This window comes from Ambystoma mexicanum, chromosome 6q (assembly GCF_040938575.1).
Source record: "Ambystoma mexicanum isolate Mex_15411 chromosome 6q, UKY_AmexF1_1, whole genome shotgun sequence".
NCBI classification, from domain to species: Eukaryota; Metazoa; Chordata; class Amphibia; order Caudata; family Ambystomatidae; genus Ambystoma; species Ambystoma mexicanum.
This window is the reverse complement of record NC_090937.1, coordinates 265,382,830-265,402,922: the sequence shown is the minus strand read 5'-3', so window position 1 is coordinate 265,402,922 and position 20,093 is coordinate 265,382,830.

Sequence of the window (20,093 nt, the reverse complement as noted above, 5' to 3'; positions counted from 1 at the left end):
TTTTTTGTGCCAAAATATTTTTAGGACTTTTAGTGGTCTATGATGCGGGTTAATGCCCCTTTCAGGCTGCAAATGATTTTGGGACATGTAGAGCTGGCACAGTTTTTGGGCCGCCAACATTTTCTGGACTTTAGGGGGTCTAGGATGCCTGTAAACCCCTTTTTTGGGCCTTCAAAGTTTTCAACATTTTTGCAGGCCTAAGATGCATTTTTAGGCATTTTTTGGGATGCTAACATATACTGAACTTTCAAGGCTGTAGGATGCATTTTTTGTGCCAAAAGTATTTTTGGGAATTTTAGTGGTCTATGAAGTGGGTTAATGCCCCTTTCAGGCTGCAAATGATTTTGGGACATGTAGAGCTCTCTGGCACAGTTTTTGTGCCACCAAAATTTTCTGGACTTTAGGGGGTCTAGGATGCCTGTAAACCACTTTTTTGGGCCTTCAAAGTTTTCAACCTTTTTGCAGGACGAAAATGCATTTTAAGGCCTTTTGTTGGCTGCTAACATATTCTGAACTTGCAGGGGTGTAGGATGCATTTTTTGTGCCAAAAATATTTTTGGGAATTTCAGGGGTCTGGGATGCGGGTTAATGCCCCTTCCAGGCTGCAAATGTTTTTGGGATATTCAGAGCTATCTGACAATTGTTAGGCCACCAATATTTTCTGGACTTTAGGGGGTCTAGGATGCCTGTAAACCCCTTTTTTTGGTCCTTCAAAGTTTTCAACCTTTTTGCAGGCCGAAAAATGCATTTTAAGGCCTTTTTTGGGTTGCTAACATATTATGAACTTGCAGGGGTGTAGGATGCATTTTTTGTGCCAAAATATTTTTGGGAATTTTAGGCGTCTATGATGCGGGTTAATGCCCCTTTCAGGCTGCAAATGATTTTTGGACATGCAGAGCTCTCTGGCACAGTTTTTGGGCCACCAACATTTTCTGGACTTTAAGGGGTCTAGGATGCCTGTAACCCCCTTTTTTGGGCCTTCAAAGTTTTCACTATTTTTGCAGGCATAAGATGCATTTTTAGGCCTTTTTTGGGCTGCTAACATATACTGAGCTTTCAAGGGTGTAGGAATGAATTTTTGTGCCAAAAGTATTTTTGGGAATTTCAGTGGTCTAGGATGCGGGTTAATGCCCCTTTCAGGCTGCAAATGATTTTGGGACATGGAGAGCTGTCTGGCACAGTTTTTGGACCACCAATATTTTCTGGACTTTAGGGGGTCTAGGATGCCTGTAAACCCCTTTTTTGGGCCTTCAAAGTTTTCAAACTTTATACAGGCCGAAAATGCATTTTAAGGCCTTTTTTGGGCTGCTAACATATTCTCAACTTGCAGGAGTGTAGGATGCATTTTTTGTGCCAAAATATTTTTGGGAATGTTAGTGGTCTATGATGCTGGTTAATGCCCCTTTCAGGCTGCAAACGATTTTGGGACATGTAGAGCTGGCACAGTTTTTGGGCCACCAACATTTTCTGGACTTTAGGGGGTCTAGGATGCCTGTAAACCCCTTTTTTGGGCCTTCAAAGTTTTCAACATTTTTGCAGGCCTAAGATGCATTTTTAGGCATTTTTTGGGATGCTAACATATACTGAACTTTCAAGGGTGTAGGATGCATTTTTTGTGCCAAAGGTATTTTTGGGAATTTTAGTGGTCTATGAAGCGGGTTAATGCCCCTTTCAGGCTGCAAACGATTTTGGGACATGTAGAGCTCTCTGGCACAGTTTTTGGGCCACCAACATTTTCTGGACTTTAGGGGGTCTAGGATGCCTGTAAACCCCTTTTTTGGGCCTTCAAAGTTTTCAACATTTTTGCAGGTCTAAGATGCATTTTTAGGCATTTTTTGGGATGCTAACATATACTGAACTTTCAAGGGTGTAGGATGCATTTTTTGTGCCAAAGGTATTTTTGGGAATTTTAGTGGTCTATGAAGCGGGTTAATGCCCCTTTCAGGCTGCAAACGATTTTGGGACATGTAGAGCTCTCTGGCACAGTTTTTGGGCCACCAACATTTTCTGGACTTTAGGGGGTCTAGGATGCCTGTAAACCCCTTTTTTGGGCCTTCAAAGTTTTCAACATTTTTGCAGGCCTAAGATGCATTTTTAGGCATTTTTTGGGATGCTAACATATACTGAACTTTCAAGGGTGTAGGATGCATTTTTTGTGCCAAAGGTATTTTTGGGAATTTTAGTGGTCTATGAAGCGGGTTAATGCCCCTTTCAGGCTGCAAACGATTTTGGGACATGTAGAGCTCTCTGGCACAGTTTTTGGGCCACCAACATTTTCTGGACTTTAGGGGGTCTAGGATGCCTGTAAACCCCTTTTTTGGGCCTTCAAAGTTTTCAACATTTTTGCAGGCCTAAGATGCATTTTTAGGCATTTTTTGGGATGCTAACATATACTGAACTTTCAAGGGTGTAGGATGCATTTTTTGTGCCAAAGGTATTTTTGGGAATTTTAGTGGTCTATGAAGCGGGTTAATGCCCCTTTCAGGCTGCAAACGATTTTGGGACATGTAGAGCTCTCTGGCACAGTTTTTGGGCCACCAACATTTTCTGGACTTTAGGGGGTCTAGGATGCCTGTAAACCCCTTATTTGGGCCTTCAAAGTTTTCAACCTTTTTGCAGGCCGAAAATGCATTTTAAGGCCTTTTTTAGGCTGCTAACATATTATGAACTTGCAGGGGTGTAGGATGCATTTGTTGTGCCAAAATATTTTTGGGAATTTTAGTAATCTATGATGCGGGTTAATGCCCCTTTCAGGCTGCAAATGATTTTGGGACATGCAGAGCTCTCTGGCACAGTTTTTGGCCCACCAACATTTTCTGGACTTTAGGGGGTCTAGGATGCCTGTAAATCCCTTTTTTGGGCCTTCAAAGTTTTCAACATTTTTGCAGGCCTAAGATGCATTTTAAGGACTTTTGGGCTGCTAACATATTCTGAACTATAAGGGGTGTAGGATGCATTTTTTCTGCCAAAAATAGTTTTGGGAATTTCAGGGGTCTGGGATGCGGGTTAATGCCCCTTTCAGGCTGAAAATGATTTTGGGACATGCAGAGCTCTCTGGCACAGTTTTTGGGCCAACAACATTTTCTGGACTTTAGGAGGTCTAGGATGCTTGTAAACCCCTTTTTGGGCCTTCTAAGTTTTCAACATTTTTGCCGGCGTAAAATGCATTTTAGGCCTTTTTTGGGCTGATAACATATTATGAACTTGCAGGGGTGTAGGATACATTTTTTGTGCCAAAATATTTTTGGGAATTTTAGTGGTCTATGATGCGGGTTAATGCCCCTTTCAGGCTGCAAATGATTTTGGGACATGCAGAGCTCTCTGGCACAGTTTTTGGGCCACCAAAATTTTCTGGACTTTAGGGGGTCTAGGATGCCTGTAAACCACTTTTTTGGGCCTTCAAAGTTTTCAACATTTTTGCAGGCCTAAGATGCATTTTAAGGCCGTTTTTGGGCTGCTAACCTATACTGAACTTTCAAGGGTGAAGGATGCATTTTTTGTGCCAAAAGTATTTTTGGGAATTTTAGTGGTCTATGAAGTGAGTTAATGCCCCTTTCAGGCTGCAAATGATTTTGGGACATGTAGAGCTCTCTGGCACAGTTTTTGTGCCACCAAAATTTTCTGGACTTTAGGGGGTCTAGGATGCCTGTAAACCACTTTTTTGGGCCTTCAAAGTTTTCAACCTTTTTGCAGGACGAAAATGCATTTTAAGGCCTTTTGTTGGCTGCTAACATATTCTGAACTTGCAGGGGTGTAGGATGCATTTTTTGTGCCAAAAATATTTTTGGGAATTTCAGGGGTCTGGGATGCGGGTTAATGCCCCTTCCAGGCTGCAAATGTTTTTGGGATATTCAGAGCTATCTGACAATTGTTAGGCCACCAATATTTTCTGGACTTTAGGGGGTCTAGGATGCCTGTAAACCCCTTTTTTTGGTCCTTCAAAGTTTTCAACCTTTTTGCAGGCCGAAAAATGCATTTTAAGGCCTTTTTTGGGTTGCTAACATATTATGAACTTGCAGGGGTGTAGGATGCATTTTTTGTGCCAAAATATTTTTGGGAATTTTAGGCGTCTATGATGCGGGTTAATGCCCCTTTCAGGCTGCAAATGATTTTTGGACATGCAGAGCTCTCTGGCACAGTTTTTGGGCCACCAACATTTTCTGGACTTTAAGGGGTCTAGGATGCCTGTAACCCCCTTTTTTGGGCCTTCAAAGTTTTCACTATTTTTGCAGGCATAAGATGCATTTTAGGCCTTTTTTGGGCTGCTAACATATACTGAGCTTTCAAGGGTGTAGGAATGAATTTTTGTGCCAAAAGTATTTTTGGGAATTTCAGTGGTCTAGGATGCGGGTTAATGCCCCTTTCAGGCTGCAAATGATTTTGGGACATGGAGAGCTGTCTGGCACAGTTTTTGGACCACCAATATTTTCTGGACTTTAGGGGGTCTAGGATGCCTGTAAACCCCTTTTTTGGGCCTTCAAAGTTTTCAAACTTTATACAGGCCGAAAATGCATTTTAAGGCCTTTTTTGGGCTGCTAACATATTCTCAACTTGCAGGAGTGTAGGATGCATTTTTTGTGCCAAAATATTTTTGGGAATGTTAGTGGTCTATGATGCTGGTTAATGCCCCTTTCAGGCTGCAAACGATTTTGGGACATGTAGAGCTCTCTGGCACAGTTTTTGGGCCACCAACATTTTCTGGACTTTAGGGGGTCTAGGATGCCTGTAAACCCCTTTTTTGGGCCTTCAAAGTTTTCAACATTTTTGCAGGCCTAAGATGCATTTTTAGGCATTTTTTGGGATGCTAACATATACTGAACTTTCAAGGGTGTAGGATGCATTTTTTGTGCCAAAGGTATTTTTGGGAATTTTAGTGGTCTATGAAGCGGGTTAATGCCCCTTTCAGGCTGCAAACGATTTTGGGACATGTAGAGCTCTCTGGCACAGTTTTTGGGCCACCAACATTTTCTGGACTTTAGGGGGTCTAGGATGCCTGTAAACCCCTTTTTTGGGCCTTCAAAGTTTTCAACATTTTTGCAGGCCTAAGATGCATTTTTAGGCATTTTTTGGGATGCTAACATATACTGAACTTTCAAGGGTGTAGGATGCATTTTTTGTGCCAAAGGTATTTTTGGGAATTTTAGTGGTCTATGAAGCGGGTTAATGCCCCTTTCAGGCTGCAAACGATTTTGGGACATGTAGAGCTCTCTGGCACAGTTTTTGGGCCACCAACATTTTCTGGACTTTAGGGGGTCTAGGATGCCTGTAAACCCCTTTTTTGGGCCTTCAAAGTTTTCAACATTTTTGCAGGCCTAAGATGCATTTTTAGGCATTTTTTGGGATGCTAACATATACTGAACTTTCAAGGGTGTAGGATGCATTTTTTGTGCCAAAGGTATTTTTGGGAATTTTAGTGGTCTATGAAGCGGGTTAATGCCCCTTTCAGGCTGCAAACGATTTTGGGACATGTAGAGCTCTCTGGCACAGTTTTTGGGCCACCAACATTTTCTGGACTTTAGGGGGTCTAGGATGCCTGTAAACCCCTTATTTGGGCCTTCAAAGTTTTCAACCTTTTTGCAGGCCGAAAATGCATTTTAAGGCCTTTTTTGGGCTGCTAACATATTATGAACTTGCAGGGGTGTAGGATGCATTTGTTGTGCCAAAATATTTTTGGGAATTTTAGTAGTCTATGATGCGGGTTAATGCCCCTTTCAGGCTGCAAATGATTTTGGGACATGCAGAGCTCTCTGGCACAGTTTTTGGCCCACCAACATTTTCTGGACTTTAGGGGGTCTAGGATGCCTGTAAATCCCTTTTTTGGGCCTTCAAAGTTTTCAACATTTTTGCAGGCCTAAGATGCATTTTAAGGACTTTTGGGCTGCTAACATATTCTGAACTATAAGGGGTGTAGGATGCATTTTTTCTGCCAAAAATAGTTTTGGGAATTTCAGGGGTCTGGGATGCGGGTTAATGCCCCTTTCAGGCTGAAAATGATTTTGGGACATGCAGAGCTCTCTGGCACAGTTTTTGGGCCAACAACATTTTCTGGACTTTAGGAGGTCTAGGATGCTTGTAAACCCCTTTTTGGGCCTTCTAAGTTTTCAACATTTTTGCCGGCGTAAAATGCATTTTAGGCCTTTTTTGGGCTGATAACATATTATGAACTTGCAGGGGTGCAGGATACATTTTTTGTGCCAAAATATTTTTGGGAATTTTAGTGGTCTATGATGCGGGTTAATGCCCCTTTCAGGCTGCAAATGATTTTGGGACATGCAGAGCTCTCTGGCACAGTTTTTGGGCCACCAAAATTTTCTGGACTTTAGGGGGTCTAGGATGCCTGTAAACCACTTTTTTGGGCCTTCAAAGTTTTCAACATTTTTGCAGGCCTAAGATGCATTTTAAGGCCGTTTTTGGGCTGCTAACCTATACTGAACTTTCAAGGGTGTAGGATGAGTTTTTTGTGCGAAAAGTATTTTTGGGAATTTCAGGGGTCTATGATGCAGGTTAATGCCCCTTTCAGGCTGCAAATGTTTTTGGGATATTCAGAGCTCTCTGACACAGTTTTTAGGCCACCACCATTTTCTGGACTTTAAGGGGTCTAGGATGCCTGTAAACCCCTTTTTTGGTCCTTCAAAGTTTTCGACCTTTTTGCCGGCCGAAAATGCATTGTAAGGCCTTTTTTGGGATGCTAACATATACTGAACTTTCAAGGGTGAAGGATGCATTTTTTGTGCCAAAATATTTTTGGGAATTTTAGTGGTCTATGATGCGGGTTAATGCCCCTTTCAGGCTGCAAATGATTTTGGGACATGTAGAGCTCTCTGGCACAGTTTTTTGGCCACCAACATTTTCTGGACTTTAGGGGGTCTAGGATGCCTGTAAACCCCTTTTTTGGGCCTTCAAAGTTTTCAACATTTTTGCAGGCCTAAGATGCACTTTTAGGCATTTTTTGGGATGCTAACATATACTGAACTTTCAAGGGTGTAGGATGCATTTTTTGTGCCAAAAGTATTTTTGGGAATTTTAGTGGTCTATGAAGCAGGTTAATGCCCCTTTCAGGCTGCAAATGATTTTGGGACATGTAGAGCTCTCTGGCACAGTTTTTGGGCCACCAACATTTTCTGGACTTTAGGGGGTCTACGATGCCTGTAAACCCCTTTTTTGGGCCTTCAAAGTTTTCAACCTTTTTGCAGGCCGAAAATGCCTTTTAAGGCCTTTTTTGGGCTGCTAACATATTATGAACTTGCAGGGGTGTAGGATGCATTTTTTGTGCCAAAATATTTTTGGGAATTTTAGTAGTCTATGATGCGGGTTAATGCCCCTTTCAGGCTGCAAATGATTTTGGGACATGCAGAGCTCTCTGGCACAGTTTTTGGGCCACCAACATTTTCTGGACTTTAGGGGGTCAAGGATGCCTGTAAACCCCTTTTTTGGGCCTTCAAAATTTTTAACATTTTTGCAAGCCTAAGATGCATTTTTAGGCCTTTTTTGGGCTGCTAACATATACTGAACTTTCAAGGGTGTAGGATGCATGTTTTGTGCCAAAAATATTTTTTGAATTTCAGGGGTCTGGGATGCGGGTTAATGCCCCTTCCAGGCTGCAAATGTTTTTGGGATATTCAGAGCTATCTGACACAGTTATTAGGCCACCAACACTTTCTGGACTTTAGGGGGTCTAGGATGCCTGTAAACCCCTTTTTTGGGCCTTCAAAGTTTTCAACATTTTTGCAGGCCTAAGATGCATTTTTAGGCATTTTTTGGGCTGCTAACATATACTGAACTTTCAAGGGTGTAGGATGCATTTTTTGTGCCAAAAATATTTTTGGGAATTTCAGGGGTCTGGGATGAGGGTTAATGCCCCTTTCAGGCTGAAAATGATTTTGGGACATGCAGAGCTCTCTGGCACAGTTTTTGGGCCACCAAAATTGTCTGGACTTTAGGGGGTCTAGGATGCCTGTAAAGCACTTTTTTGGGCCTTCAAAGTTTTCAACATTTTTGCAGGCCTGAGATGCATTTTTAGGCATTTTTTGGGCTGCTAACCTATACTGAACTTTCAGGGGTGTAGGATGCATTTTTTGTGCCAAAATATTTTTGGGAATTATAGTGGTCTATGATGTGGGCTATTGCCCCTTTCAGGCTGCAAACGATTTTGGGACATGTAGAGCTCTCTGGCACAGTTTTTGGGCCACCAACATTTTCTGGACTTTAGAGGGTCTAGGATGCCTGTAAACCCCGTTTTTGGGCCTTCAAAGTTTTGAACATTTTTGCAAGCCTAAGATGCATTTTTAGGTCTTTTTTGGGCTGCTAACATATACTGAACTTTCAAGGGTATAGGATGCATTTTTTGTGCCAAAAATATTTTTGGGAATTGCAGTGGTCTGGGATTCGGGTTTTTTGGGCTTCCAGGCTGCAAATGTTTTTGGGATATTAAGAGCTATCTGACACAGTTATTAGGCCACCAATATTTTCTGGACTTTAGGGGGTCTACGATGCCTGTAAACCCCTTTTTTGGGCCTTCAAAGTTTTCAACATTTTTGCAAGCCTAAGATGCATTTTTAGGCTTTTTTTGGGCTGCTAACATATACTGAACCTTCAAGGGTGTAGGATGCATTTTTTGTGCCAAAAATATTTTTGGGAATTTCAGGGGTCTGGGATGCGGGTTAATGCCCCTTTCAGGCTGCAAATGTTTTTGGGATATTCAGAGCTATCTGACACAGTTATTAGGCCACCAACATTTTCTGGACTTTAGGGGGTCTAGGATGCCTCTAAACCCCTTTTTTGGGCCTTCAAAGTTTTCAACATTTTTGCAGGCCTAAGCTGCATTTTTAGGCATTTTTTGGGCTGCTAACATATACTGAACTTTCAAGGGTGTAGGATGCATTTTTTGTGCCAAAAATATTTTTGGGAATTTCAGGGGTCTAGGATGCGGGTTAATGCCCCTTTCAGGCTGCAAATGATTTTGGGACATGGAGAGCTGTCTGGCACAGTTTTTGGACCACCAATATTTTCTGGACTTTAGGGCGTCTAGGATGTCTGTAAACCCCTTTTTTGGTCCTTCAAAGTTTTCAACCTTTTTGCAGGCCGAAAATGCATGTTAAGGCCTTTTTTGGGCTGCTAACATATTATGAACTTGCAGGGGTGTAGGATACATTTTTTGTGCCAAAATATTTTTGGGAATTTTAGTGGTCTATGATGCGGGTTAATGCCCCTTTCAGGCTGCAAATGATTTTGGGACATGCAGAGCTCTCTGGCACAGTTTTTGGGCCACCAAAATTTTCTGGACTTTAGGGGGTCTAGGATGCCTGTAAACCACTTTTTTGGGCCTTCAAAGTTTTCAACATTTTTGCAGGCCTAAGATGCATTTTAAGGCCGTTTCTGGGCTGCTAACCTATACTGAACTTTCAAGGGTGTAGGATGAGTTTTTTGTGCCAAAAGTATTTTTGGGAATTTTAGGGGTCTGGGATGCGGGTTAATGCCCCTATCAGGCTGCAAATGTTTTTGGGATATTCAGAGCTATCTGACACAGTTATTAGGCCACCAATATTTTCTGGACTTTAGGGGGTCTAGGATGCCTGTAAACCCCTTTTTTGGGCCTTCAAAGTTGTCAACATTTTTGCAGGCCTAAGATGCATTTTAAGGCCTTTTTTGGGATGCTAACATATTCTGAACTATCAGGGGTGTAGGATGCATTTTTTGTGCCAAAAGTATTTTTGGGAATTTTAGTGGTCTATGAAGCGGGTTAATGCCCCTTTCAGGCTGCAAATGATTTTGGGACATGTAGAGCTCTCTGGCACAGTTTTTGGGCCGCCAACATTTTCTGGACTTTAGGGGGTCTAGGATGCCTGTAAACCCCTTTTTTGGGCCTTCAAAGTTTTGAACATTTTTGCAAGCCTAAGATACATTTTCTAGGCCTTTTTTGGGCTGCTAACATATACTGAACCTTCAAGGGTGTAGGATGCATTTTTTGTGCCAAAAATATTTTTGGGAATTTCAGGGGTCTGGGATGCGGGTTAATGCCCCTTTCAGGCTGAAAATGATTTTGGGAAACGCAGAGCTCTCTGGCACAGTTTTTGGGCTACCAACATTTTCTGGACTTTAGGGGGTCTAGGATGCCTGTAACCCCCTTTTTTGGGCCTTCAAAGTTTTCAACATTTTTGCAGGCCTAAAATGCATTTTAAGGCCTTTTTTGGGCTGCTAACATTCTGAACTTGCAGGGGTGTAGGATGCATTTTTTGTGCCAAAATATTTTTAGGACTTTTAGTGGTCTATGATGCGAGTTAATGCCCCTTTCAGGCTGCAAATGATTTTGGGACATGTAGAGCTCTCTGGCACAGTTTTTGGGCCACCAAAATTTTCTGGACTTTAGGGGGTCTAGGATGCCTGTAAACCACTTTTTTGGGCCTTCAAAGTTTTCAACCTTTTTGCAGGACGAAAATGCATTTTAAGGCCTTTTGTTGGCTGCTAACATATTCTGAACTTGCAGGGGTGTAGGATGCATTTTTTGTGCCAAAAATATTTTTGGGAATTTCAGGGGTCCGGGATGCGGGTTAATGCCCCTTTCAGGCTGCAAATGTTTTTGGGATATTCAGAGCTATCTGACACAGTTATTAGGCCACCAATATTTTCTGGACTTTAGGGGGTCTACGATGCCTGTAAACCCCTTTTTTGGGCCTTCAAAGTTTTCAACATTTTTGCAGGCCTCAGATGCATTTTAAGGACTTTTGGGCTGCTAACATATTCTGAACTATCAGGGGTGTAGGATGCATTTTTTGTGCCAAAATAATTTTAGGACTTTTAGTGGTCTATGATGCGGGTTAATGCCCCTTTCAGGCTGCAAATGATTTTGGGACATGTAGAGCTCTCTGGCACAGTTTTTGGGCCGCCAACATTTTCTGGACTTTAGGGGGTCTAGGATGCCTGTAAACCCCTTTTTTGGGCCTTCAAAGTTTTGAACATTTTTGCAAGCCTAAGATACATTTTCTAGGCCTTTTTTGGGCTGCTAACATATACTGAACCTTCAAGGGTGTAGGATGCATTTTTTGTGCCAAAAATATTTTTGGGAATTTCAGGGGTCTGGGATGCGGGTTAATGCCCCTTTCAGGCTGAAAATGATTTTGGGAAACGCAGAGCTCTCTGGCACAGTTTTTGGGCCACCAACATTTTCTGGACTTTAAGGGGTCTAGGATGCCTGTAACCCCCTTTTTTGGGCCTTCAAAGTTTTCAACATTTTTGCAGGCCTAAAATGCATTTTAAGGCCTTTTCTGGGCTGCTAACATATTCTGAACTTGCAGGGGTGTAGGATGCATTTTTTGTGCCAAAATATTTTTAGGACTTTTAGTGGTCTATGATGCGGGTTAATGCCCCTTTCAGGCTGCAAATGATTTTGGGACATGTAGAGCTCTCTGGCACAGTTTTTGGGCCACCAAAATTTTCTGGACTTTAGGGGGTCTAGGATGCCTGTAAACCACTTTTTTGGGCCTTCAAAGTTTTCAACCTTTTTGCAGGACGAAAATGCATTTTAAGGCCTTTTTTTGGCTGCTAACATATTCTGAACTTGCAGGGGTGTAGGATGCATTTTTTGTGCCAAAAATATTTTTGGGAATTTCAGGGGTCCGGGATGCGAGTTAATGCCCCTTTCAGGCTGCAAATGTTTTTGGGATATTCAGAGCTATCTGACACAGTTATTAGGCCACCAATATTTTCTGGACTTTAGGGGGTCTACGATGCCTGTAAACCCCTTTTTTGGGCCTTCAAAGTTTTCAACATTTTTGCAGGCCTAAGATGCATTTTAAGGACTTTTGGGCTGCTAACATATTCTGAACTATCAGGGGTGTAGGATGCATTTTTTGTGCCAAAATATTTTTAGGACTTTTAGTGGTCTATGATGCGGGTTAATGCCCCTTTCAGGCTGCAAATGATTTTGGGACATGTAGAGCTGGCACAGTTTTTGGGCCGCCAACATTTTCTGGACTTTAGGGGGTCTAGGATGCCTGTAAACCCCTTTTTTGGGCCTTCAAAGTTTTCAACATTTTTGCAGGCCTAAGATGCATTTTTAGGCATTTTTTGGGATGCTAACATATACTGAACTTTCAAGGCTGTAGGATGCATTTTTTGTGCCAAAAGTATTTTTGGGAATTTTAGTGGTCTATGAAGCGGGTTAATGCCCCTTTCAGGCTGCAAATGATTTTGGGACATGTAGAGCTCTCTGGCACAGTTTTTGGGCCACCAACATTTTCTGGACTTTAGGGGTTCTAGGATGCCTGTAAACCCCTTTTTTGGGCCTTCAAAGTTTTCAACCTTTTTGCAGGCCGAAAATGCATTTAAGGCCTTTTTTGGGCTGCTAACATATACTGAACTTTCAAGGGTGTAGGATACATTTTTTGTGCCAAAAATATTTTTGGGAATTTCAGGGGTCTGGGATGCGGGTTAATGCCCCTTTCAGGCTGAAAATGATTTTGGGACATGCAGAGCTCTCTGACACAGTTATTAGGCCACCAATATTTTCTGGACTTTAGGGGGTCTACGATGCCTGTAAACCCCTTTTTTGGGCCTTCAAAGTTTTCAACATTTTTGCAGGCCTAAGATGCATTTTAAGGACTTTTGGGCTGCTAACATATTCTGAACTATCATGGGTGTAGGATGCATTTTTTGTGCCAAAATATTTTTAGGACTTTTAGTGGTCTATGATGCGGGTTAATGCCCCTTTCAGGCTGCAAATTATTTTGGGACATGTAGAGCTCTCTGGCACAGTTTTTGGGCCGCCAACATTTTCTGGACTTTAGGGGGTCTAGGATGCCTGTAAACCCCTTTTTTGGGCCTTCAAAGTTTTGAACATTTTTGCAAGCCTAAGATGCATTTTTAGGCCTTTTTTGGGCTGCTAACATATACTGAACCTTCAAGGGTGTAGGATGCATTTTTTGTGCCAAAAATATTTTTGGGAATTTCAGGGGTCTGGGATGCGGGTTAATGCCCCTTTCAGGCTGAAAATGATTTTGGGACATGCAGAGCCCTCTGGCACAGTTTTTGGGCCACCAAAATTGTCTGGACTTTAGGGGGTCTAGGATGCATGTAAAGCACTTTTTTGGGCCTTCAAAGTTTTCAACCTTTTTGCAGGACGAAAATGTGTTTTAAGGCCTTTTTTTGCCTGCTAACATATTCTGAACTTGCAGGGGTGTAGGATGCATTTTTTGTGCCAAAAATATTTTTGGGAATTTCGGGGGTCCGGGATGCGGGTTAATGCCCCTTTCAGGCTGCAAATGTTTTTGGGATATTCAGAGCTATCTGACACAGTTATTAGGCCACCAATATTTTCTGGACTTTCGGGGGTCTACGATGCATGTAAACCCCTTTTTTGGGCCTTCAAAGTTTTCAACATTTTTGCAGGCGTAAAATGCATTTTAGGCCTTTTTGGGCTGATAACATATACTGAACTTTCAAGGGTGTAGGATGCATTTTTTGTGCCAAGATATTTTTGGGAATTTTAGTGGTCTTTGATGCAGGTTAATGCCCCTTTCAGGCTGCAAATGATTTTGCGACATGCAGAGCTCTCTGGCACAGTTTTTGGGCCACCAACATTTTCTAGACTTTAGGGGGTCTAGGATGCCTGTAAACCCCTTTTTTGGGCCTTCAAAATTTTTAACATTTTTGCAAGCCTAAGATGCATTTTTAGGCCTTTTTTGGGCTGCTAACATATACTGAACTTTCAAGGGTGTAGGATGCATGTTTTGTGCCAAAAATATTTTTTGAATTTCAGGGGTCTGGGATGCGGGTTAATGCCCCTTCCAGGCTGCAAATGTTTTTGGGATATTCAGAGCTATCTGACACAGTTATTAGGCCACCAACACTTTCTGGACTTTAGGGGGTCTAGGATGCCTGTAAACCCCTTTTTTGGGCCTTCAAAGTTTTCAACATTTTTGCAGGCCTAAGATGCATTTTTAGGCATTTTTTGGGCTGCTAACATATACTGAACTTTCAAGGGTGTAGGATGCATTTTTTGTGCCAAAAATATTTTTGGGAATTTCAGGGTTCTTGGATGCGGGTTAATGCCCCTTTCAGGCTGCAAATGATTTTGGGACATGTAGAGCTCTCTGGCACAGTTTTTGGGCCGCCAACATTTTCTGGACTTTAGGGGGTCTAGGATGCCTGTAAACCCCTTTTTTGGGCCTTCAAAGTTTTGAACATTTTTGCAAGCCTAAGATGCATTTTTAGGCCTTTTTTGGGCTGCTAACATATACTGAACCTTCAAGGGTGTAGGATGCATTTTTTGTGCCAAAAATATTTTTGGGAATTTCAGGGGTCTGGGATGAAGGTTAATGCCCCTTTCAGGCTGAAAATGATTTTGGGACATGCAGAGCTCTCTGGCACAGTTTTTGGGCCACCAACATTTTCTGGACTTTAAGGGGTCTAGGATGCCTGTAACCCCCTTTTTTGGGCCTTCAAAGTTTTCAACATTTTTGCAGGCCTAAGATGCATTTTTAGGCCTTTTTTGGGCTGCTAACATATTCTGAACTTGCAGGGGTGTAGGATGCATTTTTTGTGCCAAAATATTTTTGGGAATTTTAGTGGTCTATGATGCGGGTTAATGCCCCTTTCAGGCTGCAAACGATTTTGGGACATGCAGAGCTCTCTGGCACAGTTTTTAAGCCACCAATATTTTCTGGACTTTAGGGGGTCTAGGATGCCTGTAAACCACTATTTTTGGGCCTTCAAAGTTTTCAACATTTTTGCAGGCCTAAGATGCAATTTAAGGCCTGTTGAGCTGCTAACATATTCTGAACTATCAGGGGTGTAGGATGCATTTTTTGTGCCAAAAATAGTTTTGGGAATTTCAGTGGTCTAGGATGCGGGTTAATGCCCCTTTCAGGCTGCAAATGATTTAGGGACATGTAGAGCTCTCTGGCACTGTTTTTGGGACTCCAACATTTTCTGGACTTTAGGGGGGTCTAGGATGCCTGTAAACCCCTTTTTTGGGCCTTCAAAGTTCTGAACATTTTTGCAAGCCTAAGATGCATTTTTAGGCCTTTTTTGGTCTGCTAACATATACTGAACTTTCAAGGGTGTAGGATGCATTTTTTGTGCCAAAAATATTTTTGGGAATTTCAGGGGTCTGGGATGCGGGTTAATGCCCCTTTCAGGCTGCAAATGATTTTGGGACATGCAGAGCTCTCTGGCACAGTTTTTGGGCCACCAACATTTTCTGGACTTTAGGGGGTCTAGGATGCCTGTAAACCCCTTTTTTGGTCCTTCAAAGTTTTCAACCTTTTTGCAGGACGAAAATGCATTTTAAGGCCTTTTTTGGGCTGCTAACATATTATGAACTTACAGGGGTGTAGGATGCATTTTTTGTACTAAAATATTTTTGGGAATGTCAGTGGTCTATGATGCGGGTTAATGCCCCTTTCAGGCTGCAAATGATTTTGGGACATGGAGAGCTGTCTGGCACAGTATTTGGGCCACCAACATTTTCTGGACTTTAGGGGGTCTAAGATGCCTGTAAACCCCTTTTTTGGGCCGTAAAAGTTTTCAACCTTTTTGCAGGACGAAAATGCATTTTAAGGCCTTTTTTGGGCTGCTAACATATACTGAACTTTCAAGGGTGTAGGATGCATTTTTTGTGGCAAAAATATTTTTGGGAATTTCAGGGGTCTGGGATGCGGGTTAATGCCCCTTCCAGGCTGCAAATGTTTTTAGGATATTCAGAGCTATCTGACAGTTTTTAGGCCACCGATATTTTCTGGACTTTAGGGGGTCTAGGATGCCTGTAAACCCCTTTTTTGGGCCTTCAAAGTTTTCAACATTTTTGCAGGCCTAAGATGCATTTTTAGGCATTTTTTGGGATGCTAACATATACAGAACTTTCAAGGGTGTAGGATGCATTTTTTGTGCCAAAAGTATTTTTGGGAATTTTAGTGGTCTATGAAACGGGTTAATGCCCCTTTCAGGCTGCAAATGATTTTGGGACATGTAGAGCTCTCTGGCACAGTTTTTGGGCCACCAACATTTTCTGGACTTTAGGGGGTCTAGGATGCCTGTAAAGCCCTTTTTTGGGCCTTCAAAGTTTTCAACCTTTTTGCAGGCCGAAAATGCATTTAAGGCCTTTTTTGGGCTGCTAACATATTATGAGCTTGCAGGGGTGTAGGATGCTTTTTTTGAGCCAAAATATTTTTGGGAATTTTAGTAGTCTATGATGCGGGTTAATGCCCCTTTCAGGCTGCAAATGATTTTGGGACATGCAGAGCTCTCTGGCACAGTTTTTGGCCCACCAACATTTTCTGGACTTTAGGGGGTCTAGGATGCCTGTAAATTCCTTTTTTGGGCCTTCAAAGTTTTCAATATTTTTGCAGGCCTAAGATGCATTTTTAGGCCTTTTTTGGGCTGCTAACATATACTGAACTTTCAAGGGTGTAGGATGCATTTTTTGTGCCAAAAATATTTTTGGGAATTTCAGGGGTCTGGGATGCGGGTTAATGCCCCTTTCAGGCTGCAAATGATTTTGGGACATGCAGAGCTCTCTGGCACAGTTTTTAGGCCACCAATATTTTCTGGACTTTAGGGGGTCTACGATGCCTGTAAACCCCTTTTTTGGGCCTTCAAAGTTTTCAACATCTTTGCAGGCCTAAGATGCATTTTAAGGCCTTTTTTGGGATGCTAGCATATTCTGAACTTTCAGGGGTGTAGGATGCATTTTTTGTGCCAAAATATTTTTGGGAATTTTAGTGGTCTATGAAGCGGGTTAATGCCCCTTTCAGGCTGCACATGATGTTGGGACATGAAGAACTCTCTGGCACAGTTTTTGGGCCACCAATATTTTCTGGACTTTAGGGGGTCTAGGATGCCTGTAAACCCCTTTTTTGGTCCTTCAAAGGTTTCAACCTTTTTGCAGGCCTAAAATGCATTTTAAGGCCTTTTTTGGGCTGCTAACTTATTCTCAACTTAAAAGGGTGTAGGATGCATTTTTTGTGCCAACATATTTTTGGGAATTTTAGTGGTCTATGAAGCGGGTTAATGCCCCTTTCAGGCTGAAAATGATTTTGGGACACGCAGAGCTCTCTGGCACAGTTTTTGGGCCACCAACATTTTCTGGACTTTAAGGGGTCTAGGATGCCTGTAACCCCCTTTTTTGGGCCTTCAAAGTTTTCAACATTTTTGCAGGCCTAAAATGCATTTTAAGGCCTTTTTTGGGCTGCTAACATTCTGAACTTGCAGGGGTGTAGGATGCATTTTTTGTGCCAAAATATGTTTAGGACTTTTAGTGGTCTATGATGCGGGTTAATGCCCCTTTCAGGCTGCAAATGATTTTGGGACATGTAGAGCTCTCTGGCACAGTTTTTGGGCCACCAAAATTGTCTGGACTTTAGGGGGTCTAGGATGCCTGTAAACCACTTTTTTGGGCCTTCAAAGTTTTCAACCTTTTTGCAGGACGAAAAATGCATTTTAAGGCCTTTTTTTTGGCTGCTAACATATTCTGAACTTGCAGGGGTGTAGGATACATTTTTTGTGCCAAAAATATTTTTGGGAATTTCAGGGGTCCGGGATGCGGGTTAATGCCCCTTTCAGGCTGCAAATGTTTTTGGGATATTCAGAGCTATCTGACACAGTTATTAGGCCACCAATATTTTCTGGACTTTAGGGGGTCTACGATGCCTGTAAACCCCTTTTTTGGGCCTTCACAGTTTTCAACATTTTTGCAGGCCTAAGATGCATTTTAAGGACTTTTGGGCTGCTAACATATTCTGAACTATCAGGGGTGTAGGATGCATTTTTTGTGCCAAAATATTTGTAGGACTTTTAGTGGTCTATGATGCGTGTTAATGCCCCTTTCAGGCTGCAAATGATTTTGGGACATGTAGAGCTCTCTGGCACAGTTTTTGGGCCGCCAACATTTTCTGGACTTTAGGGGGTCTAGGATGCCTGTAAACCCCTTTTTTGGGCCTTCAAAGTTTTGAACATTTTTGCAAGCCTAAGATACATTTTCTAGGCCTTTTTTGGGCTGCTAACATATACTGAACCTTCAAGGGTGTAGGGTGCATTTTTTGTGCCAAAAATATTTTTGGGAATTTCAGGGGTCTGGGATGCGGGTTAATGCCCCTTTCAGGCTGAAAATGATTTTGGGACACGCAGAGCTCTCTGGCACAGTTTCTGGGCCACCAACATTTTCTGGACTTTAAGGGGTCTAGGATGCCTGTAACCCCCTTTTTTGGGCCTTCAAAGTTTTCAACATTTTTGCAGGCCTAAAATGCATTTTAAGGTCTTTTTTGGGCTGCTAACATTCTGAACTTGCAGGGGTATAGGATGCATTTTTTGTGCCAAAATATTTTTAGGACTTTTAGTGGTCTATGATGCGGGTTAATGCCCCTTTCAGGCTGCAAATGATTTTGGGACATGTAGAGCTCTCTGGCACAGTTTTTGGGCCACCAAAATTTTCTGGACTTTAGGGGGTCTAGGATGCCTGTAAACCACTTTTTTGGGCCTTCAAAGTTTTCAACCTTTTTGCAGGACGAAAATGCATTTTAAGGCCTTTTTTGGCTGCTAACATATACTGAACTTTCAAGGGTGTAGGATGCATTTTTTGTGCCAAAAGTATTTTTGGGAATTTCAGGGGTCCGGGATGCGGGTTAATGCCCCTTTCAGGCTGCAAATGTTTTTGGGATATTCAGAGCTATCTGACACAGTTATTAGGCCACCAATATTTTCTGGACTTTAGGGGGTCTAGGATGCCTGTAAACCCCTTTTTTGGGCCTTCAAAGTTTTCAACATTTTTGCAGGCCTAAGATGCATTTTAAGGCCTTTTTTGGGATGCTAACATATTCTGAACTATCAGGGGTGTAGGATGCATTTTTTGTGCCAAAAATAGTTTTGGGAATTTCAGTGGTCTATGATGCAGGTTAATGCCCCTTTCAGGCTGCAAATGATTTTGGGACATGTAGAGCTGGCACAGTTTTTGGGCCGCCAACATTTTCTGGACTTTAGGGGGTCTAGGATGCCTGTAAACCCCTTTTTTGGGCCTTCAAAGTTTTCAACATTTTTGCAGGCCTAAGATGCATTTTTAGGCATTTTTTGGGATGCTAACATATACTGAACTTTCAAGGCTGTAGGATGCATTTTTTGTGCCAAAAGTATTTTTGGGAATTTTAGTGGTTTATGAAGCGGGTTAATGCCCCTTTCAGGCTGCAAATGATTTTGGGACATGTAGAGCTCGCTGGCACAGTTTTTGGGCCACCAACATTTTCTGGACTTTAGGGGTTCTAGGATGCCTGTAAACCCCTTTTTTGTGCCTTCAAAGTTTTCAACCTTTTTGCAGGCCGAAAATGCATTTAAGGCTTTTTTTGGGCTGCTAACATATTATGAGCTTGCAGGGGTGTAGGATGCATTTTTTGTGCCAAAATATTTTTGGGAATTTTAGTAGTCTATGATGCGGGTTAATGCCCCTTTCAGGCTGCAAATGATTTTGGGACATGCAGAGCTCTCTGGCACAGTTTTTGGCCTACCAACATTTTCTGGACTTTAGGGGGTCTAGGATGCCTGTTAATCCCTTTTTTGGGCCTTCAAAGTTTTCAACATTTTTGCAGGCCTAAGATGCATTTTTAGGCCTTTTTTGGGCTGCTAACATATACTGAACTTTCAAGGGTGTAGGATACATTTTTTGTGCCAAAAATATTTTTGGGAATTTCAGGGGTCTGGGATGCGGGTTAATGCCCCTTTCAGGCTGCAAATGATTTTGGGACATGCAGAGCTCTCTGACACAGTTATTAGGCCACCAATATTTTCTGGACTTTAGGGGGTCTACGATGCCTGTAAACCCCTTTTTTGGGCCTTCAAAGTTTTCAACATTTTTGCAGGCCTAAGATGCATTTTAAGGACTTTTGGGCTGCTAACATATTCTGAACTATCATGGGTGTAGGATGCATTTTTTGTGCCAAAATATTTTTAGGACTTTTAGTGGTCTATGATGCGGGTTAATGCCCCTTTCAGGCTGCAAATTATTTTGGGACATGTAGAGCTCTCTGGCACAGTTTTTGGGCCGCCAACATTTTCTGGACTTTAGGGGGTCTAGGATGCCTGTAAACCCCTTTTTTGGGCCTTCAAAGTTTTGA